This window comes from Felis catus, chromosome B4, assembly GCF_018350175.1.
Source record: "Felis catus isolate Fca126 chromosome B4, F.catus_Fca126_mat1.0, whole genome shotgun sequence".
NCBI classification, from domain to species: Eukaryota; Metazoa; Chordata; class Mammalia; order Carnivora; family Felidae; genus Felis; species Felis catus.
This window is the reverse complement of record NC_058374.1, coordinates 86,401,208-86,424,300: the sequence shown is the minus strand read 5'-3', so window position 1 is coordinate 86,424,300 and position 23,093 is coordinate 86,401,208. Positions and strand designations below refer to the sequence as shown.

Sequence of the window (23,093 nt, the reverse complement as noted above, 5' to 3'; positions counted from 1 at the left end):
TTACTTGATTTTTTTTTTTATTTGGTTAAGGGACATTCTACTCTGATTTTATTCCAACTTCATTAATCATTCTCCTCAGTGCCTTTTTTAGTTCCTTCTTTTCTCCTTGATCTTTAAATGTTGGAATTCCCTGAGGCTCAGGTTTTAGAGTTCTTAACTTCTCTGACTTCACTCAATTCAGTCTTTAGTAGTCTTATGGCTTTAAAAACCATTAATATACAGGTAACTCTCAAATATAGGTCTCCAGCTATAGCTCTCTCCTCTGTTTCAGGTGCACTTATCCAAAGCTTTCAATATCTCTATTTTTATGTCAAATTGTCCTCTTACACCTACCATACCAAATTCAAACTCTCACTTTTAATCCAAACCTATTCTCCTGGTTTTCCTTTTCAGTCAGTTGTAATTCTTTCAATATATGCAAAAAAAAAAATTGAAGTCTTTGTCTCTTCCTATCTCTCACAGTCTACATCAATCTTTCAGAATAAATCTGCTTTCAAAATAAATCTATCATATAACAACATACTACTTTCCATTGCTTCTATCCATGTGTTCCAGCTACCATCATATCCTCACCACCTACTCTCAATGTTACAGTCATACTATTATTTTTAAAATGTAAGTGTTAAGCATGTCAAACTTCTCAATATCCTCAAAAGTTTTTATAAAATGGTAGAATAAAGATGAATACAGTGAGATATAATGTCTTATGTTATGCCTGTCAGATTTTAGCAACTACCACTCTCTTCCTGAAACACTCTTTTGTATCCAAATATCCTTAAAATAATAATATGGTGAAGATGTTCCCACCACAGGGTCTTTGCATTTGCCATTCTCTCAGGCTAAGTTCTTTCTTCTCATTTCCATGACCCCACTCATTGCTTCATCTTCTGTAGCTTTCTGCTTAAATGTCAGCAGATTAGTGAAGTCTTTAGTGCTACCTGTATGCTTCCTTATTTATTTTTTCTTCACTGGATTCAGCATTACCTAACACCATGTACATTTTACTTTTCAGCAGTTTACTATCTTCCTCATGAGGATGTGCACCATGGGGGGCAGGAAATTTTTAAAGTTACACTGTTCACTGTTATATACCATAAATTCACTGTTACATACCATAAAAGTGCTGCCAAAGCAGAAAGGCTCAACACATATTTGTTGAATTAATTAATTAGCAAAATAAACAGGTGTCTTCACTATCCAGATGGAATAACAAGTACGGTAAGTCCAGAGACCATCAGCAAACCAAACCAACCAAAGAATAAAAATAATGACAAGGGGCACCTGGGTGGCGCAGTCGGTTAAGCGTCCGACTTCAGCCAGGTCACGATCTCGCGCTCTGTGAGTTCGAGCCCCGCGTCGGGCTCTGGGCTGATGGCTCAGAGCCTGGAGCCTGTTTCCGATTCTGTGTCTCCCTCTCTCTCTGCCCCTCCCCCGTTCATGCTCTGTCTCTCTCTGTCCCAAAAATAAATAAACGTTGAAAAAAAATTAAAAAAAAATAATAATGTTAAGTTCTGGGAAATCTACATAGATGAAATGAAAAGAAAAAAAAAAGGGCTACTTTGCAGATATGCTCTATGCCCTCTCCCCTCTACCCACTACACTCACTGCTTTCAGAACTACTTAAGAAAAAAATTAAACTAAACTACACAGGTACATGCTGGACAGCACTGTAGGATTACTCATCTATGATATAAAATACCAACAAAAATTCTGTGAAGAATAGTGCAGCTCAATGTGCCACAGCTTTTCAATTAATTTCAATTAATGTTTATAGTATTCCAAGACAGGCCTGGCAGATTTCTTCCAATGTATCTTTAAAAGAAAGAAAGAAAATGTACAATGGGAAAGGATCAAGAAGCTTTTACAAAGTGGTAGTCAATAATACTGCGAAGTACTTGGAGCTCTAATCCATTCCTGGTTTGTGGTAAAATTATGAATCTTGTCCACCTTCTGGTTGAATGCAGTTACTACTGCTACTTCTCATCAGTGAGTTCTTATCAGTTGTGTGCCACTTCTGGGCTAAAATACTCAACTCCTAGCATAACAGCTTCCAGAGCTGTGTTTTCTCTCTGACATGCTGACCAGGTGTGTTTGAGACTGGTGGATGTTTCATTAAAAACCTGGGTTTCCTTTTTTTTTTTTAATGTTTATTGATTTTGGGGAGACAGACAGAGTGAGGGAGAAGACACAGAATCTGAAGCAGGCTCCAGGCTCTGAGCTGTCAGCACAGAGCCTGACACGAGGCTTGAACCCATGAAGTGTGGGATCATGACCTGGGCCGAAGTCGGACACTTAACTGACTGAGCCCCCCAGGCGCCTCTAAAAACCTGGGTTTCTTACTGACTATGATACACAGATACCCAACCCTCAGTCTGCACAAACCTGCAGTACAAGTGGTATAATGGAAGGAAAATCCTTAACTATGCCTAGATCTCTGTATTTCTAGATCTCTGTTTCCATTTCTACCTCTATGCCTAGCCTATTCTGAATGATACAAGAGTAAGTCAAGGAAACAGCCATTTCTCTTAATACAGATACATCGGTGCTTTGTTTGAGGTTTTTTTTTTTTTTTTTTTTTTTTTTTTAATTATAGCAGATGAGGGAGCACCTAGGCTGCTCAGTTGGTTAAGCATCCAACTCTTTCAGCTCAGGTCATGATCTCATGGTTCATGAGATAAAGCCCCACATTGGGCTCTGTGCTGATAGCATGGAGCCTACTTGGGATTCTCTCTTTCCCTCTTTCTATCCCTCCTCCAGTCACACTCATGGACTGACTCTCTCTCTCTCTCTCTCTCTCTCTCTCTCTCTCTCAAAATAAATAAATAAACCTAAAAAATAAATTGTAGCAGATGAAATCATTCCTTCATGGAATATTTTGATAACCATCTGAAATATATTTTTGAAATCAAGTGGGTTTTTCCTATTGTATCTGTTATATATTGCTGCATAACAAACTCCAAAATTTAGCAATTTAAAATAGTGAAAATATATTACCTTACAGTGTCTGTGGTCCAGGAATTCAGGAGTGTGTCCTCTGTCTCTGGGCTCTGATCAAGGGCTGTGGTCTTCTCAAGGTTTGACTTGGGAAGATCCACCTCTAAGATAATTCATGTCGCTGTTTGTAGACTGCAGTCAATCCTTGTTGACTGTTGGCAAGGATCATCTGTGTCTTGCCTGATGGGCCTCTCTGTAGGGTAGCTCACAACATGGCAACTGCCTTCCCTTCAGAGCAAGCAAGCAAGACAATGAGAGAAGTAAGGCAGAGGTCACAGGCTTTGTAACCTAATCACAGAAGTGACATATTTTTGCTGTATTTTATTTTATTTTTTTTTAATTTTTTTTCAACGTTTATTTATTTTTGGGACAGAGAGAGACAGAGCATGAACGGGGGAGGGGCAGAGAGAGAGGGAGACACAGAATCGGAAACAGGCTCCAGGCTCTGAGCCATCAGCCCAGAGCCCGACGCGGGGCTCGAACTCACGGAGCGCGAGATCGTGACCTGGCTGAAGTCGGACGCTTAACCGACTGTGCCACCCAGGCGCCCCTGTATTTTATTTTTTAGACATCAATCATTAGGTCTGCTCCACATTTAAGAAGAGGGGATTAAACAAGGAGGTTATTACCAGCAAGTAGAAATTGCTGGGGGCCATTTCAGAGGCTGTCTACCACACCATTATTAGACTTTGACCCACTTTTTGGCTAATCAGTACTTAACTGGTTTCAAGCAGGTGCCTTAAAGCATAATGTATTACTTATCATCTTATTACTTACCATCATTAAAAAACTTTAAACCTAGTTTTTAATAATTAAACCCAATATTCAAAACTTAAAAGAAAATGTACTATCTTGATCTTAACAAATTTAACGCAGTAAACTGCATATATCCTGAACATTCCTCATCTATAAGAATTTGCATGGTAGATGATATTCTTTAGAAAAGCATTCCATGATCATGGATTGGAAGAACATTGTTAAAATGTCTATACTACCCAAAGAAATCTATACACTTAATGCAATCCCTATCAAAATACCACAAGCATTTTTCACAGAGCTTGAACAAATAATCCTAAAATGTTTACAGAACCCTAAAAGACCCCCAGGTTGCAATCCTGAAAAAGAAAAACAAAACTGTAGGCATCACAATTCTGAATTTCAAGCTATATTACAAAGCTGTAGTCATCAAGACAATACTGTACTGACATAAAAACAGATCAGTGGAACAGAATAGAAAACCCAGAAATGAACTATATGGTCAACTGATCTTTTAAAAAAAAGCAGGAAAGAATATTCAGTGAGGAGACAGTCTCTTCAATAAATGATGTTGGGAAACTGGACAGCAACATGTAGAAAAATGAAACTGGACCACTGTCTTACACCATACCCAAAAATAAATTCAAAATGGATTAAAGACCTAAATATGAAACAGGAAACCAAAAAAATCCTAGAGGATAACACAAGCAGTAACCTCTTTGACCTCCACTATAGCAACTTCTTACCACACACATCGCCAGAGGCAAGGGAAATAAAAGCAAAAATGAAATATTGGGGCTTCATCAAGATAAAAAGCTTCTGCACAGTAAAGGAAACAATCAACAAAACTAAAAGACAACTGACAGAATGGGAGAAGATATTTTCAAATGACATATCTGATAAAGGGTTAGTACCTAATATCTATAAAGTACTTACCAAGCACTCAAAAAGCAAACAACCCAGTTAAGAAACAGGCAGAAGACATGAATAGATACTTTTCCAAAGATGACATCCAGAGAGCTAACAGACACATGAAAAGATGCTCAACATTACTCATCATCAGGGAAAATACATATAAAAACCATGATGAGATACCACCTCATATCCATCAAAATGGCTAAAATTAACAAAACAAGGAACAATAGGTATTGAAGAAGATGCAGAGAAAGGGGAACCCTCCTGCACTGTTGTTGGGAATGCAAACTGGTACAGCCACTCTGGAGAACAGTATGGAAGTTCCTCAAAAAACTAAAATAGAATTACCCTATGATCCAGAAATTTCACTACTAAGTATTTACCCAAAAGATACAAAAATACAGATTCAAAGGGGTACATGCACCCTGCTGTTTATAACATTATCAACATTAGCCAAATTATGGAAGAGTCCATATGTCCATTGACTGATGAATGGATATACAAGGTGTGGTATACATACAATGGAATATTAGCCATCAAAAAAAAAAAAAAGAAATTTTGCCATTTGCAAGAACATGGATGGATCTAGAATATATTATGTTAAGATAAATAAGTCAATCAGAGAAAGATACCCTATGATTTCACCGCATGTGGAATTTAAGAAACAAAACAGATGAACATATGGGAAAGGAGGAAAATAAGAGGAGAGAGGGAAATAAACCACAAGAGACTATTACAGAGAACTGAAGGCTGACGAAGGGAGGTGGGTGTGGGATGGGTTCAATGGATGATGGGTATTAAAGAGGCCACTTGTTATGATGAGCACTAGGTGTTGTATGTAAGTGATAAATCACTGAATTCTACTCCTGAAACCAATATTGCACTGAATGTTAACTAAAATTTGAATGAATGGGTGAAGGAAAGGAAAGGAAAGGAAAGGGAAGGGAAGGGAAGGGAAGGGAAGGGAAGGGAAGGGAAGGGAAGGGAAGGGAAGGGAAGGGAAGGGAAACCATGCCTAGTTACACTGAGGGTTTGTTTGTTTTACACTTAAACTACTCCTTGGGTATCATTAATTACTCCCAAGAACCCAGATAATTATGGATAAGTCATCCCTTCTGAGCACTTATCTTTCTATCCACCTTCCTATTAAATATCATTACATGGAAAATTCACCAATCTTTCAAAGTCTAAGCATCAAAAATTTTAAAATCCTTTAGTAGGTTTAGGTTGTATTTGGAAGACACATGTCCTTAACCCTTAGCATGACCTAGAAGGTTCTGCCAATCTTGCCATATATATTTTGTACCACTGCTCTCCCTATTTCTTTCTGTGACATAGATACACTGACTTTCGCTTCTTTTCCTGATATTCACTTAGATACTCTCACAAGAGAAATTTTAATTTTATTGAGAAAAGAACAAATGACTTATATTGTATCCATCCACATGGCAGATGTGACTGCCTCATAATAATGAAACTCAGCCATATAGTACATATTTTGAAATTAAAAGGGGGTTACAAACACATACACATAAATATATACATACACATACATGCATGCACACATATAAAATACAAGAAAGCTTCTTTCCCTAGTTAAGCCTGAATTTTTAATAACCCCACACGCATACATATACATGCATGTATACATATAAATACATACACACACATTAATGGGGGTATTAATAATTCAAGCTTCATCAGGGAAAGAAGCTTCATTGTATGTAAACATATCAACTTGTAGTTGACTTGATAGAAAATTGTTTTTCACTTTTTGGAGGTATGTATATCAAATCCTCTTAGAAATTACAAGATATATTACAACTGTTCTAGTACGAAAGTTTTATCTGAAAATTGGCATTGGATACTTCATAAGCCAGCTGTCACCTAATTACAAAACCTGAAAATCTTTTAGGAGGTTTTACTCTGAGTTGAAAATTCCACATAAAATAAGTGAAATTATTTTTTAAATCCTAAAGTCTGCAGTTTCATTTCTTATTTGGTTTCATATACAACAGGGTCTAAATAAAAAGAAAACATAGGATTAGTGACAAATGAAAATGGAAAAAATTATTCTTTTTAGGGAAAAAAGAATCCCAAAGTATTAAATGAATAAATAATGTTCTTGATGTTGCCTTCCCACATGACGCTCACCAGTTTCATTTAACCATGTGTAACTCTTGAAGCCAGCAAATGAAACAAAATGTTCTAGTTCACCTCAAGAGAAAATAAACCACTTATATTTGTTTATTTCTAAACCAGTTATCTCTGGAATAATTTGAGAATATTTCATTAAATTCTCAAATAGTTTTGCACTTGTAATTTAATGAAACTAGATTTAGATTTTCCTCCATAATAAAACATAGAAATATTAATAAATTGCACAAAAAGAATATGCACCTTGTACCAAAAGTTAGCTGTGTGCAGTGTTTACAAATGCAAGCCACCTTATAAAAAAAGCCATTATACTTACAAAATGTTAACCTTATAATATTGGGAACTTTAATTTTCATATCAGATTATTTCAGTATCCATAAACTATCAAAGAACAAACAGGATTCTCTTTAGTGTTGACGTACTAAATGGAATGGAACTGATTTGTTTTAACAATAAAATAAACTATAGCCTAATATAGGTAAGTAACTCAAATATGCCTCCAATATTGGCTGTATAGTTGTGCCTAGATTTGGCTAAAAATTTAAGAGAATGCAAAGTGGTCCTTCACAGCATCATGGCGCTAATAACTTAACCATCTCTGTTTTCATGATTCTTTTACTTACTCATACCTTTGCAAATCTCACCCTAGTGCTTCTCTGCAGACCCTCTTTATCCTCAACTGTCATTTTACAGGTTCACCCACATTTTTTATCTTTATCTTTCAAATTCATGCATGTTTTTTTCTGTTATATTGCAAATTCTGTTCTTTTCATATATAGAACATTTTATCCATCGCTTTGTTTTACTGCTCTCTTAAAAGCTACGCTGTAAAGCTATGCTGTATGAGCTATAGATTTTATAATCAAACACAATTATCAAGGTTTTTTCAAAATGAAATGCTATGCATACTCAAAGCACACGATGAGCACAGAGTGATGGATGGAATTATTGAATCACTATATCGTACACCTGAATCTAATATAATACTGTATGTTAACTAACTGGAATTAAAATATCTTAAAAAGTGGTTACTTCCAAATAAAATATACAGCAAATTTTCTTGTATTTGTATATTTTTGTAATTAATAACTCTTACATTTTAGTATACTTTTAGATTTATGGAATTATAGACCAGATAGTGGTATACCTGCTACAACTACAGAATCCATATTGAAACATTATTATTAAATATAATCTATAGTTTACATTAGACCTCACTCTCTGTGTTATAGAGTTCTCTGAGTTTTGGCAAACGCATATTGCCACGTATCCACCATTACAGTCTCGTAAAGACTGGTGTCACCACCCTAAAAATTCTCTGAGCCTCACCCAGCAATTGCCTCTGAAGAGGAGTGAAATATACTAACCAAAAATATGTCTTTTTGGCATATTAATTATTCTTAGCTGATTATTTTTACGGAACTGCAGATAAAATAGCTCTGAAAACTGAGTGCAAGTTACCCATTTGTAAAAGACATTTACACTTATAAAGGAAATCTCTATTTGTAAGGGTGTCCACCTGTCTATACCACAAGAGGATGACTGTAAGTCTCTAGAAACTCTTATCAATGGAGAAGACAAAGACTCGAATCTGTATAACAACCTCACCTTTATTCACTGTGCTTTTTTTAGTAATCTCCCATAATTGGCTACACCTCCCTTCGCAGCCCAACACCTTTTGTCTTTAGATGGTATAAACGAGATGGTGTATAAGGTGATAGTTTAGGGCATTTTAGGTAGTTACTCAGTTTTCCTGGGTATCCCCATGTACACAGGAGGTACACATGTTATTAACCTCCTGTTTGTTTTTCTCCTGTTAATCTGTCTTCTTAGTTGAGAAGTTAACCGAGAAGCTAGAGGGGAGAGAGAAAATTATTTTTCCTTCTCTCCACTTCTTTCCAGAGAACAGCTGGTAATCACGTACCTTTTACTATCCCTATGGTTTTGGTTTTTCCATAATGGTATATAGTTGGAATCATTTATTATGTAGCCTTATCAGATTGACTTCTCTCACTTATCAATATGCATTTAACATTCCTCCATGTCTTTTCATGGCTTGATCGCTCACTCTTTTTTATGGCTGAATGGTATCCCATTATGAATACATACCACAGTTTACCCTTTCAGCTACTGAAAGACATGTTTCCAGTTGTAACTATGGGTAAAGCTGTTATAAACATTCATGTGCAGAATATTGTGTGGCAAAGTTTCCATCTCAATTGAGTAAATACCTTAGGAGGCCTGTTAAGTGGTGGCAAAGTGTAGTATGTGTGGGAGAGGGAGCATTCTATTATGCTTAAGTGCCAGTCTTATAGTGGACCTGGGTTATGGCTTCACAAGAGCTTCTCAATATTTTTCCTCTCTTATTTGAGGCAGGAAGTCTAAAAGGGGCTGGAATTAGATGATTTCCTCTCCCTTAAGTCAGATAGGACTTTAGGGAAGTCTTTTCCTTTGTAGAAGCTGCTAGAGCCTTTTTTCACCAAACACTTCCTCTAGGTGTACGTCAGAATGATCACCTTTCCCTTCCTCTTGGCCAAGCACATGGGGATTTTTCTCTGATCTTTACCATGGGAACCTGGTGGGGCTCCTGAAGGCAAAACACCCAAAATGGGGGTGGGGATCCCCAGAAGCTTTTAACCCACAAACTGGATCCACATTCAGCCTCCAGCAGTTTAGGAAGTTCCTCTGTAAGTGTTCTTCACTGGCGGCAGTGACTTCTGCTTCTGCTAAACTGTTCTATATTCTCTGCATTTAACTTCTCTCCAGTTTCCAGGGTGGCAGTTTATACTGTGACCCCAATTCTCTTACGGATCTAAGAAATGTTGTTGATTTTCAGTTTGTTTAGCTTTCTTCCTGTTGTGAAGGTTGAAGTGATGCCTTACAAGTTCTTTACATGTTCGAGTGGGAATTGGAAATCTTTCAAATGTAGTTTTAATAACAATTTTCCTCCTCTCTACTCACAAGAAAGAGCATGTGGTGAAGGAAGAGACAGATCAATATTGTCTGCAAAATTCATGTTTGGAATATAAGTCTAGTATACTATTAAATAAAACTCCAGAAATTTTTTTTTTGAACTAGTGACCAATATGCCTTAACGTTCCCCTCCCCTTGACCAAACTTTTGATAGACTTTTTTCTGACTCTAGTCCCCTGACCTCCATTTTTTTAAAGAGACTTTGCTTTAGCTCACTGTAAAATTTTCTTCTCTCCCTTAGACATGTAAATCATTTTAAAATCCTCTTGCTAGCTTTACAACCCAGAAATGTTTTTCTTAAGGAGCTGGGACTATCCCTTTGAAACGTAATCTTCAAGGGCAATAGCACCCTGTCTCCCAGTCTCTGTGACAGGGTAGGAGCCATACTTGTAGTGCCTTGTTCCAAGTTGTAAAACCACCTTCTTTCCCAAAGAGAAATTTGATTTTTCCTTTGGGTAAAGCCAATTAGCAAACAAAAATGCCCTGTGTTTCCCCTCTCATTCCACTGCTTAAAAGTCTTCCTATCCTTTGTTTCAGCTGAGTCAAGGTCAGACTGAATTCTGATCTCTCTTTGCTATTGCAGTCTTGCATGTATGCATACATGTGTGTGCGTGCATGTGCGTATATAAGAGAGTGAGAGGGACCTGAGACAGAGAGGGAGAGAATGATGATCAACTGGCCACAAAAGTAGTATAATTTTAAAATTATAAAAGTATATAATTTCCACAATACTCAGTTTATATAAAAGGGAGTAAGACTATTAGTAGATCATACAGTATATATAAAAGCACAATGCAACTCTACATATCTTTACAGAATCAAGTTTTCCAGAAGTGATTCAACATCTAAAAATCTAAATGAACATTAAACTATCATTAGTAAATTATGCAATTCCCCCATTCATTTCACTGTCTAATGTAAAAGGCTTGGGTCATTTACTAAATTTGAAACTGCCTCAATTCACTATCTTTATTACATTGAACCATAAGAAATTTCCTTTTATGTAAGAAAAAGATGGTTTAATATTGGCGATTTCATTTGGGTCAATCTAAATACAATGTAATTAAAATAATGGTCTCTCTAAAAGAGTAATTTTGACAAGCTCTCCACAATCCAGTGTTTAATATAAAATACAATGATAATTATTGTAAGTATTCAATTTATTATTAATTGGACTCCAATTATATTAGTGTCACCATTTTGTAAAAGATAATCACCATAAAAACAATTTCTACTTTTAACCCTCCCCCAAACTATCCTCATAAGTGAACAGAGGAGATCGTCCCAGTCCCAATTAGTATCTAATATTCCAGAGGTAAATAAAACAGATGCATGTTCAGCTGAACACAGCACATAAATATGCATTTCGATCATTTGTCTCTTACCTACTTTTGCAGTTGCAAATTATGGTCTTTTTAAATTAGAGTACACGGGGCGCCTGGGTGGCGCAGTCGGTTAAGTGTCCGACTTCAGCCAGGTCACGATCTCGCGGTCTGTGAGTTCGAGCCCCGCGTCGGGCTCTGGGCTGATGGCTCAGAGCCTGGAGCCTGTTTCCGATTCTGTGTCTCCCTCTCTCTCTGCCCCTCCCCCGTTCATGCTCTGTCTCTCTCTGTCCCAAAAATAAATAAACGTTGAAAAAAAAATTTTATAAATTAGAGTACACAACAGAGTTGGGTTAGGAGTTAAAGTGATGTTTCCTTTAACAAAGTATGGTGCCAAGTGATCTCATACTACAACAGCTTATTCATTCACTACAGTAATTTATTTACTTCATTAAAATATGTTGGATTAAGTAGACATTTAAGCCTCACTTGCCGTATGGAGTCTGACTTTAAACTAAATGTCACTGTAGTGTATTCACCCCCTATCTAAAAGAAGAAAGAATGGATGCTGCAAGCTTAGTAAGAAATCACACTCTGTAAAATGACAAGATTCAGCATGATAAGAAATTCAATTTCTATCCTCAACTTCCTTCATGGGAAAAGAAATCTTACATATGTATAAATATCATAATAATAATATGATTTTAAGTAAAATGAATCTCAAAGACAGCATACTAGTAGCCCACTCAAGTACAGTAGCTTCTTCTTGAATAGGTCATTAAGCTTGTAAATATGTTTTATACATACACGTGTATAAATTATGTATATATATATTCACACACACATATCGTACATACCACAGGGAATAATTATTCAGTGGGGTTTTGACTAATTGGTGACAACAGATTTAATACACAACATTCAATATTTATACATACCTATGTATGAAATATATGTATACATATATTATTTTGTTTGTGCAAGAGTGTACATTTCCCACTTCCAAATAATCTGGTTATATTGCATTTTAGGACAAACTCAATAATATCTCCCCACTTCAAAAATGTTTCAAGTCCACCAATTATGCAAATATATGAGGGATCCAAAATATTCTGACTGGGGATGGTAGTCTTTGTGGCTATTAGCATAATGAAGTCAATTTTATTGGAAATGAAGAATTAAAACATGTTAAAAGAGCCAAAGTAATTGGATCCTTTTATACTTTCATAGATCTAGATTTATGTTATATTAATGTACAAAGGCTAAAAAATGCTTTATGTGCGCAACTAGAAAGATAATTTAACTTAAATTCCTAGTGTTAGTAATGAAGCGTATTCCAGATTATTTTCCAAACCATGAAATTTGTTTCCAGTCAAGGGAGGTTTGTGGGGGAAACACTGAAAGCATCTTATGGACCTATCACTGCAGATATATTTATTTTCGCCTGAAAATATCTCAGATTAATGTCTAGTGTAACCTTTTTGAGTGAGTGAATTCAGTGAGGGTACATATAGAAAACAACTACATATATTGGTACAACCACATTTCACCAAGTGGCTCTCTGTATTTTTCCATGGTCATATGCTGCCTAGTCTCAGTAGCCCTCCTTTAGGTCACGTTGGGCCATTCATTGGTCCTGCAGGACCGTCTGAACAGTCCAGCTTTCAAGACTCTGAAACACTTTCCGCCGAACTCCTTCAACCTCCTCAGCTCTTGCCTGCCACCATCCAATGACACAGGCTGCAACCTCTCACTGCTGCAGTTACTGTGTTCCAATAGACCACCTCATTTGGGTCTCCATCAGGATAACCGACACCCAGCTCCTTTTCTGGATCACACATTGCCTACCAGAGGCTCATGTTTTCTTGACATAATAATTCCTGGTGATACAAACTTCTCTAATATTTCCTTCTTCACTCCAGCCATCACCGGAAGTTCCAGCTGGCCATTACCCTCAAAATTCACCCCTTTTTTTTTTGTTTTTTTACATAGGACATTCAATTTCAGAGAACAGATGGTGACTTCTCCAAAGAATTCACTCACTAAGGCCTGCTCTCTCACACTCTCTCTCTCGCGCATGCGCGCTCTCTCTCTCTCTCTGTTACACTGAAGTGCTTATAAAATTTTCAGTTGCTCATTTCAGCAAAGATCTAGCCAGGCAATAAGACACTAGTTTTTTCTTTGCAAAATACCTTCTCCTCCTAACCAACTTTGTTTAAAGTGGGGCAGAAATATCTTCTGGAGAAAAGACCATGGATATGTCTACACATCACAGATTCTAGACTTGTCCTTTTCTATTTTCTTTTCTTATATAGACTGTTAGTGAGTAATCAGGAAGATAGCATCAGGACCTTTTTGTTTGTTTGTTTGTTTGTTTCATACATCTTTCCTGAATGGGTCTGGCACTTCTTTTTAGAAAATGGAGATATTTCTCTCACATCATTCCAAGATAACAAAGACAAAATTTAATACCACCAACCTGTCACACAGGTTTTTGTTGTTAATATTTCGGTTGCTTAGTTTTGCTTTTTCTCTCCAAACATTACATCAGACATTTTGAATATATTCTTAGGTTGATTTTTAATGAAACCAAAATGTGTTAAAACACTTGATTGATAAAGATTGTGTCCTAATTTCTAAAATGCACTCGGCAGAGAAATAATATGTTTTTGAAACTTGAGACAGCAAAATCTTTTTTAAGCTACTCATTCAAAATCTGAAAGATTAAGCATTTATCGTTTAAATGTTGTTCTAATTGGTATTTCCAAGACTCTGCCCAAAGGAATCTATTAAGGAGATCACTTTTTTTTTTTTGAATGGAATCTCTGGTAAGTCTAGTTCATAACTATTAGGTCATAAGGCATAGCTACACATTTAAGCATTTACATTTACCTTCTTAAGACAAATAACATAGGACTTTACTCATATGTGGAATCCATTAAGCAGATCACATTATTTTCTTTGAATGGAATTTCTGGTAAATGTAGTACTATTAGGTCATAAGGTATAGCTACACATATAAGCATTTAAATTTATCTCCTTAAGACAAATACCATTTTACTGGTATGTGGAATTTAAAACAAATGAATAACAAAAAGCAGAATCAGATCTAAATACAGAACAAACCCACGGATGTCAGAGGGAAGGAGAGTAGGGGGATGGGCAAGATGGGTAAAGGTGAATAGGAAGTACAGGCTTCCTGTTATGGAATGTGTAAGTCACAGAGATGAATGGAACAGCACAAGAAATATAGTCGATGATACAGTAATAGTGTTAAATGGTGACACGTGGTAGCTATACTTGTGGTGGGTATAACATAACGTATAAACTTGTCAAATCACTATGCTGTACACCTAAAACTAATGTAACATTTGTGTCAACTACACTCAATAAGTAAATAAACTTTCTTAAAAGTCATATTTACATCTAATAAAGTAAAAAAAAATTAAGTCACAGTAGAATGTTATGCATCATCATTTTTCCCCACATATTGAGTTATTTTTGAAGAAAATATGTATTGGAATACTTGTTTTTTTGGTTTTGGTTTTGGTTTTTGCTTTGTTTTTTTTAATCATTTGGAAGAGGCTTACATTATTCCTATGTCCTAGTCTGTTCAGGCTACTATTCAAAAGACTGGGTGGCTTATAAGCAACATTTACTTGTCACAGTTCTGAAGGTGGGAAGTCCAAGACCAAGATATCAACAAATTCAGTGTCTGGGGAGAACCTGCTTCCTGGTCATGGCCATCTTTTACACTACATCCTAACAGGTACAAAGAGTGAAGGATCTCTCTAGAGTCTCTTTTGTAAGAGCACTAATCCCATTCATATGGATTCCACTCTCATGATCCACCTATTAAGGGCCCCCACCTTCTAATACTATCACCTTGATGGTTAGGATATTTTTTTTTTTTAGATCCAAGTTAGTTAATACATAGTGTAATAATAATTTCAGGAATAGAATTTAGTGATTCCTCACTTACATATAACATCCAGTGCTCATCCCAACAAGTGTCCTCCTTAATATCCATCACCCCTTTATAGCCCGTCCCCCTCCCCCACCAACCTAACATCCTGCCCGCAACCCTCAGTTTGTTCTCTGTATTTAAGAATCTCTTATGGGGCGCCTGGGTGGCTCAGTCAGTTAAGCAACCGACTTCGGCTCAGGTCATGATCTCGCGGTCCGTGAGTTTGAGCCCCGTGTCAGGCTCTGTGCTGACAGTTCAGAGCCTGGAGCCTGTTTCAGATTCTGTGTCTCCCTCTCTCTATGAGCCTCCCCTGTTCATGCTTGATCTCTCTCTGTCTCAAAAATAAATAAATGTTAAAAAAAAATCTCTTATGGTTGGTCTCCCTGTCTGTTTATATATTATTTTTGCTTCCCTTCCCTTATGTTCATATGTTTTGTGTCTTAAATTCCACATATGAGTGAAATTATATGATATTTGTCTTTCTCTGACTGACATACTTAACATGAAATATGCAAGGACACAAACAATTCAGTCCATAGTCGCACTGTTGCTTCACCCCTCTGGTTTACCCTGGGTTTCTTAGTATTCTCTTGGAAACAAAAATTCAAAATGAAATATTTGACATGAATATATTTGTCAAGGTTTATAATTTTTATGAGTGAATATATAATATTTATGCAATAGGTGGTATTTGTGTGTAAGTGAAAAAAAATCATGTGCAGAGGGATTATGTTGTGTATACTGACCAAAAATTTTTGAATATTGTGCATTATTACACTTCTTGATACTGATTGCCAGGGACATTTATGACTCCAGCGCACAAAACACACTCTTGTAAAGTGTTTCTTTCTATAGGCCTCTTCAAGATCACATTATATATGATAAAAGTTCCTTGGGGAGCCTAGGTGGTGGCTCAGTCGGTTGAGCCTCCAACTTCGGCTTGGGTCATAATCTCACGGTTTGTGAGTTTGAGCCCTGTGTCGCGCTCTGTGCTGACAGCTCAGAGCCTGGAGCCTACTTCGGATCCTGTGTCTCCCTCTCTCTCTGCCTCTCCCCCACTCACACTCTTTTCTCTCTCTCTCTCTCTCTCTCTCTCTCTGTCAAAAATAAATAAACTTTTTTTTAAATATTTATTTATTTTTGACAGAGAGGGAGACATATATATATATAGATAGATAGATATATACACTATACTATATAAATATATATATACTATATATAAATATATATATACTTATATATATATAGCATATATATACCATTAGGAAAAAAAGGTTTAATTGAAATACAAATTTAATAAAAATAGTATCTACAAAACAGCATATTTTTATTAGAAAATAGTTATACACTATTAATCATTATTCATTTATTACTAATTTTCAGGTTGACCATTTCTAATTTGCATTTGAAATAAATAGTCTCACAAGGCATACAATTTTCCCTCTATGAAACATGCTAGTTTAAATAATTTGAGTATTGTTGATTTATATCATTGGATATACAACACAATGGATCATTTGCCATGTACTTAATCATTTATTATAAGAGTTGACCAAATTTTAGTTAGCAGTTAACACTTTAGCAAAAGTTGAAATTTTTAATGGTACATTACTTTCAAAACCAACAATAAAAAAGCGATAACGAAAGAAACACAAGTCTCTAACAGAAAATAAGTGTCATTTCTGGGATTATTTCATTATTGCTTAGTGATTATAGATAATGGTTAGTAAATGAATACACAAATATTTACTCTATGGCACTACTTTTATTCGTATAGTCCAATGATAGTACAGTTTTACTATAGTCTCTCATTATATTTGCTACACTCTAATAAAAACCACTAATTGCATCATTCTGCAGCAAAGTGAACAGGAAGAGCAGAAACTTGAGGATGATGTTATGCTCTAGAAAGAGAAACTAACCTTGACAATACACAGGGTTAGGGTAAAATTCAAGACTAAATCAGAAGGCTAACTAACGATAATCCAGGTTCATGGGATAAGAAAAGAGAAAGGGTCTATATGAATATGAATAATGTGTCAGAAATAAGTTTGGGGCACCAGGCTGGCTCAGTTGGAAGAGAATGCAACTCTTGATCTTGGGGTCATGAGTTCAAGTCCCATGTGGGGTATAGAGATTAAATAAATTTTTTAAATCTTAAAAAAAAAAAAGAAGTTAGACATGCAAGAGTCACATGTACATAAAACTATAGAAAAGAGGAAGCTGAGATACTTGAAGTTCAATATCAAAGCAATATTCAGTACTACTCAAGTAAATAATTGATTTAATGCATTACAATTAATAAAAACTGCATGTGTGTGTGTATGAAAGAAAATAAGAAATGATTATGACATAGAATGTAAGGAAGGATTAGAGATAAGACTTAAGTATTAATTAAAGCATATATGTTGAAGACGTTGAGGACCAAGCTAAGGAATGGTAAGCATTGAGAAGCTTTTGAAAGTCTGAAGTTTGAAGAGAGTTTGAAGAGAGTTACTAAACTGGAAGGGAACACTGTCCGTAATGTGGTATCTGTTACAAAAGTAACTAGATTGCATACATATTCAAAGCATTCTGCCCATATTGTCCATAAGGTCCAAAAGTACTTAGGCTAAATCCTTGTTTTCTCACTTACTAGCTGTGTGATCTTGCACCAGACAATTAATTTCTCTGTGCCTCAGATTCCTCTTCTGTAAAACAGGGATAATAATCATACCTACTTCATAATATTATAGAAATTCAACCAAATAATCTATTGTTTGTAAAGCTCTTAAAACAGGGTCTCCAGCACAGTAAGTGCTAACTACTTTTGGATACATTAATCATAAAAGTGAATAAAACAAGCAAAGAAAATTGTATTAGCTCTTGGAAAATGGTCAACAGTTAACCAACAAAGCACTGCTTGAAATCTTCCACTTAAAAGATGGTGATGGCTGGAGTGTTAAAGCCTCTCATGCAATACCTCTGGTCACTCCTGAATCAAATGACTATTCATTAGGGGTTTCTGCTGTCCAAATTTATTTTATTCAAAATACAGCCTCTCATCTCCAATTTTGGGTTTGGTACAGTTATTCAAATATCAGTAACCTCTGATGGATTATGGATCTATCCAGATTTCTGGCAATTCAGCTAATACTAGTCAAAACTTCTGACCATTGATGGGAGAGACTCAATGATAAATCAGTTGTCCTAACATGATACAGAGATGAGGCTAAGTAGACAGAGATGCCATAGTAGACACTGAGATAAAATTCCCAGACTTCAGTGATAACATATCACTCACTCACACACACACACATTCCATATTATTGCTATCGTTTGTTCAAACACAAGAAAATATGTCACCTATATCTTCACATTACATGCTAAATATTTAAATGTTTTACATATTTATAAACTACAATACCAATTCCTAGCATAAAGACAGAAAAATAGACTGGTGAACAGAGAGTAGAGCCTCAAAATAAATCTACACATATATGGTCAATGGATAGTCAACAAGAGTGTCTGAATACACAGTGGGAAAAGAATAATCTCTTCAACAACTGGTGCTGGGAATGTTGGATATCCACACGTAAACGAATGAAGTTGGACCCTTATCTTCTGCCACACACAAAAGTCAACTCAAAGTGGATTAAAAATTTAAATGTGAGACCTGAAACCATAAAACTCCTAGAAGGAAACAAAGAGGAAAATCTTCTGGAGATTGGTCTTGGAAATGATTTCATGAATATCACAGGCAACAAAAGCAAAAATAGACAAGTGGGTCTATATAAAACTAAAAAGGAAACAAATCAACAGAGCATAAAGGAATGGGAGAAAAAATTTGCAAACCATGCATCTGATTACAGGTTAATATCCAAACTATGTAAGGAACTGCTACAGCCCAATAGCAAAAATAACTAATAGACCAATTAAAACATGGGCTAAGGCTTGAGCAGAAATTTTTGTAAAGAAGAAACACAAATGGCTAACAGGTATATGAACAGGATGCTCAACATCCCTAATTATCAGGAAATGTAAATCAAAACCACAATGACATTATCACTTCACACCTCTTATTATCAAAAAACAAAGGACAACAGTGTTAGCAAGGTTGTAGAGAAATTAGAATTTTTGTACAGTGGAAGTGGGGATGCAAAATGGTACAGCTACTATGGAAACCCGTCCAAAGGTTCTTCAAAAAATTAAAAATAGAATTACCATATAATCAATCAATACCACTTCTGGGTATTTATCCAAAGGACCTGAAATCACAATCTCAAAGAGATATTAACACTCCTATGTTCAGTGCAACTATTCATAATAGCCAAAATGAAGAAACCACCCAAATGTCCATTGATGAATGAATGGATTTTTTAAAAATATAATATTCATTCAGTGAACTATTACTCAGTCTTAAAAAAAGGGGGGGGGGAGGAAATCCTGCAATATGTAACAACATGGACGAACCTGGAGACCATTATGCTAAGGGAAATAAGCCAGTCACAGAAAGACAAATACTACATGTTTCCTCTTATATAAGGTATCTAAAATAGTCAAACTCATTGAAACAAAGAATAGAATTGAGGTTGCCAGAGGCTCGGAGAGGTGGAAATCAAGAATTGCTAATCAAGGAGCATACAATTCCAGTTATGCAAGATGCTTAAGTTCTAGGGATGTGCTGTACCACACTGTGCGTATAGATGACAATATTGTATTACACACTTAAAAATCCATTAATAGGGTAGAGGTCTTGTTCTTACCACAATATATTTTTGGAAAAACTACCATTACCACACATAAATTTCACATGAATTCTCTAATAGTACCTACTATTCAATCCATATTCAAATTGCTTCAATTTCCTCAAAATGTCATTTGTGGCTATTTTCTTTCCAGGATCCAGTGACTGAACCTGGACTGTCTTTTGTTTAATCTCCTTTAACTCAGAAGAGTCCCCTGACACTTTGGTCTTTCGTGGAACTGACATTGTTCAGTTTTCTTACGGGTTATTGACAACCCCAATTTGTCTGATCATTTTCATGATTAGAGTAAATTTAAAACTGTTCTGAACAATACTACATAGGTGATATTACTTACTTCTCATTGGATCATATTGACAAATATCTAATATCAGTTTGACCCAGTTAAGGTGGTGCCTACCTACTGCAAAATGTTATTTCTTTAAAAAAATATTTTTTTTTTCTCCAAGTATACATGCATTAGAAACTAGAGGGCTGTTTGTAACTGAGACTCTCCTCAATTTGTCTCATAAACGGGTATTTTCACCTAAATATGGCTTTTTTTTTTTTTGCATCCTTGGTTCAGAATTCTTTCCCAAACTAATTTGTGATAACATGTATGGTCTAAGGAAGTTCACAATACCAACCTATGAATAGTCCTAATTGATCCCAATAAGGGAGTGTCAGCTTTATTCCTCAGAGAACAAAGTTCTGCTTTGGAGAAGTACACTTTACTATCAGTTTTATCTGTAGGTAACTTGATCTTAATCACTCCATTTTGTGGTTAACTTCATTTAGTAGTTCCCCCTCATATATTTTGATTTAGGGTCACAGATACCTGCTATTTTTTTTTAATTTGTACCTATTCTCTTTACTTTGTCGGGGGTGGGGGGGCGTGAGATTCTAAAAGGAGCAGAAATAACTCTAATTTAAAATAAGAAATGCCTGGACCTGGCTCCTTCTGTAACTGACATTGTCTCTCCCTACATATTTAGAACCCATTTAACTGTACCCTCAAGGCACTGCTTACAATATGTTTGCTCTTTATGAGCCCCCCCCCCCCCCGCCAGAGTCTCACATGGCTCTCTGCCTGACAGCAAAAAGTCACTTCTACCCAGAAACTTTTGCTGTCATTCTAGTCTCTATATAGTGATAGCTTGTATCCATTGTGTATCTATTCCAGGAACCATCCTAAGCACCATACATGTATCATTTAATCCTCCTACCACCACAGGCCATTTTAATTATCTTCATCTATATATGATCAACTTACAATACAGAGAGCTTTGTTCCAAACCCATGTCACAATTGAGAATTCAAATCAAGACTTTCTGTTTATTAAGCATCTTCCTTTAATCTCTATGCTCTGGTGCCTCATGATATACAACCAGGCTCTATCAGAACTTGAATAAGCAACTCTCTCTTAAATCAAAGCAGAATATGCTTCTCTGAACATAATGATTTGAGCAGAACTGAACTTCTCCCAACCGGTTGCTGAAAACAAAAGCAAAACCACTAATCTCCCTGCCTCTAAATGACTTTTTTCTTTTTTAAAGATTTAACAACAACAAAACAAATAACAGCACACCACAAAAATTCTTTATTAGCTTAGCTAAGCTGCTGGTTAGCACTTGTTCACAGTTGGCCATTTGACTGCATTGGCTAACTCAAGCAATTATGTTTCTATCACTGCTACAGGAATATCTTACACTTGCACCTGACGTCTGGAACTCTGAACTCCTAAGTACCCAAGAAGAGAAGAAAGTATCACTCTTATGCTTCTAGGATAATACAGAATTTAGCTGCATTTCTAGAACTACCACAGAACACTTGATTCTTCTTTCATCTTCTATTTTTTTTCCCTCCCTTGCAAGGAAAAAAAAATATTAATCAAAAAAACTCTGGTGAACTGAGAACTGTTATTCAAAATTGTCATTGCTCCTCACATATTTGGTGATCTAGCAAATTTTTGCACTAACTCTACTAATCACTGACAAATAGGACCAGTGTTCGGATATGTATATGTATGTGTATATGTATATGTATATGTATATATGAATGCATATATATATATCTATGTATGCATACACATAGATATAACATTTTGCAGTGGGCAATATTTTTTGCCTGAAACTTTTATGTGATGTTGGTATTACCAAATTGACTTTATTATATTTACAGTGCATGAATTATGTTTTCCTATCCTTTTACTTTTAACATTTCTGTTTTCTAATATTGAAGTTAGATCAGGAGGGAAGGACGCTCCTGGAAAAAATCTGACTTTTCTCCTTTTCATGTGTTCCTAATTCTCAACCTCTTCCATGTAATATTCACCTAATGGTAAATAATGTGGAAATACCATATATAATTTATTTAATAATATATTTTAGAAGAAAACAAAGAAATATCATTTTCTTTATAACAATAAGAATTTACCCATATCCTATATCATCGCTCAAACTCTGCTTCATAATGTTGTCAAAAGAAATTTAAGCACCTTTTCAAATAATTCAAAACTTAAGTAATACACTGTGTCACTTAACAAATTTAAAATAGATTAAAATATTTTTTAAGTCATGTTTGAGAAGGGTTGCCAAAGACGGATTGAGGGAAAAAATGTATGATTGAAGTAATATAAATTCAACAGTTTGATAGAGATGTAATATAATTGAGCAATTCAGACAATATAAAACCTTTTAAGATGGAATGTCTATAATTTAGATGACTTGAATATGAATGAAGTTGATAAGCACAACCTTTTACTAGTATCTTCTTTGATGCTAAGAAGAGAACACTTTGCAGAGGTATGTACTAATTGACCTCACTACCTACAATATGATAATGCATTTTATTTGAAAATACAAAAATGTATTTTATTTGAAAAGCTGAATCACAACGAGTTGTTTACTTTGTGAAAAAGAGTATGAAAATTGTTTCCTTCGACCTTTTTTATCAATAAAGTAAAACACCTTTTTGTCATCTCATTATCTCCAAATAACTTGACATTTAGCAGCTTAAAATGCAATTGGCACTAAATATTAAGCATTCATCAAAGCAAATTCAGAGCAAATATTTATATTTCATACTTTCAAGAAAAAAATGTTAATAGCACTGAACCAGTGATTTCAATTACCAAAAGGAAAACAGGATTGTCAGATATGGAATGTTGACAAGACAACCTTTACATTCTCATCCAGAGTCATTTCTTCTACCTGCTCTGTGACCAGAAGAGTTAGCTCTCCACAGGAGAATTCTGACTGTATCTGACTCTGTTACTCAACCTCA

General features: G+C 35.5%; 1 long non-coding RNA gene across 1 annotated transcript in view; it reads right to left on the bottom strand.

Moving 5' to 3' along the window:
• The window catches only part of LOC123386623, a 214,133-nt gene that overhangs the window by 174,944 nt on the left and 16,096 nt on the right, over window positions 1–23,093 (bottom strand). Inside the window, exon 2 of the long non-coding RNA XR_006600818.1 lies at window positions 2,995–3,222. This is a non-coding gene — a long non-coding RNA (uncharacterized LOC123386623). The remainder of the gene's footprint in view (window positions 1–2,994; window positions 3,223–23,093) is intronic.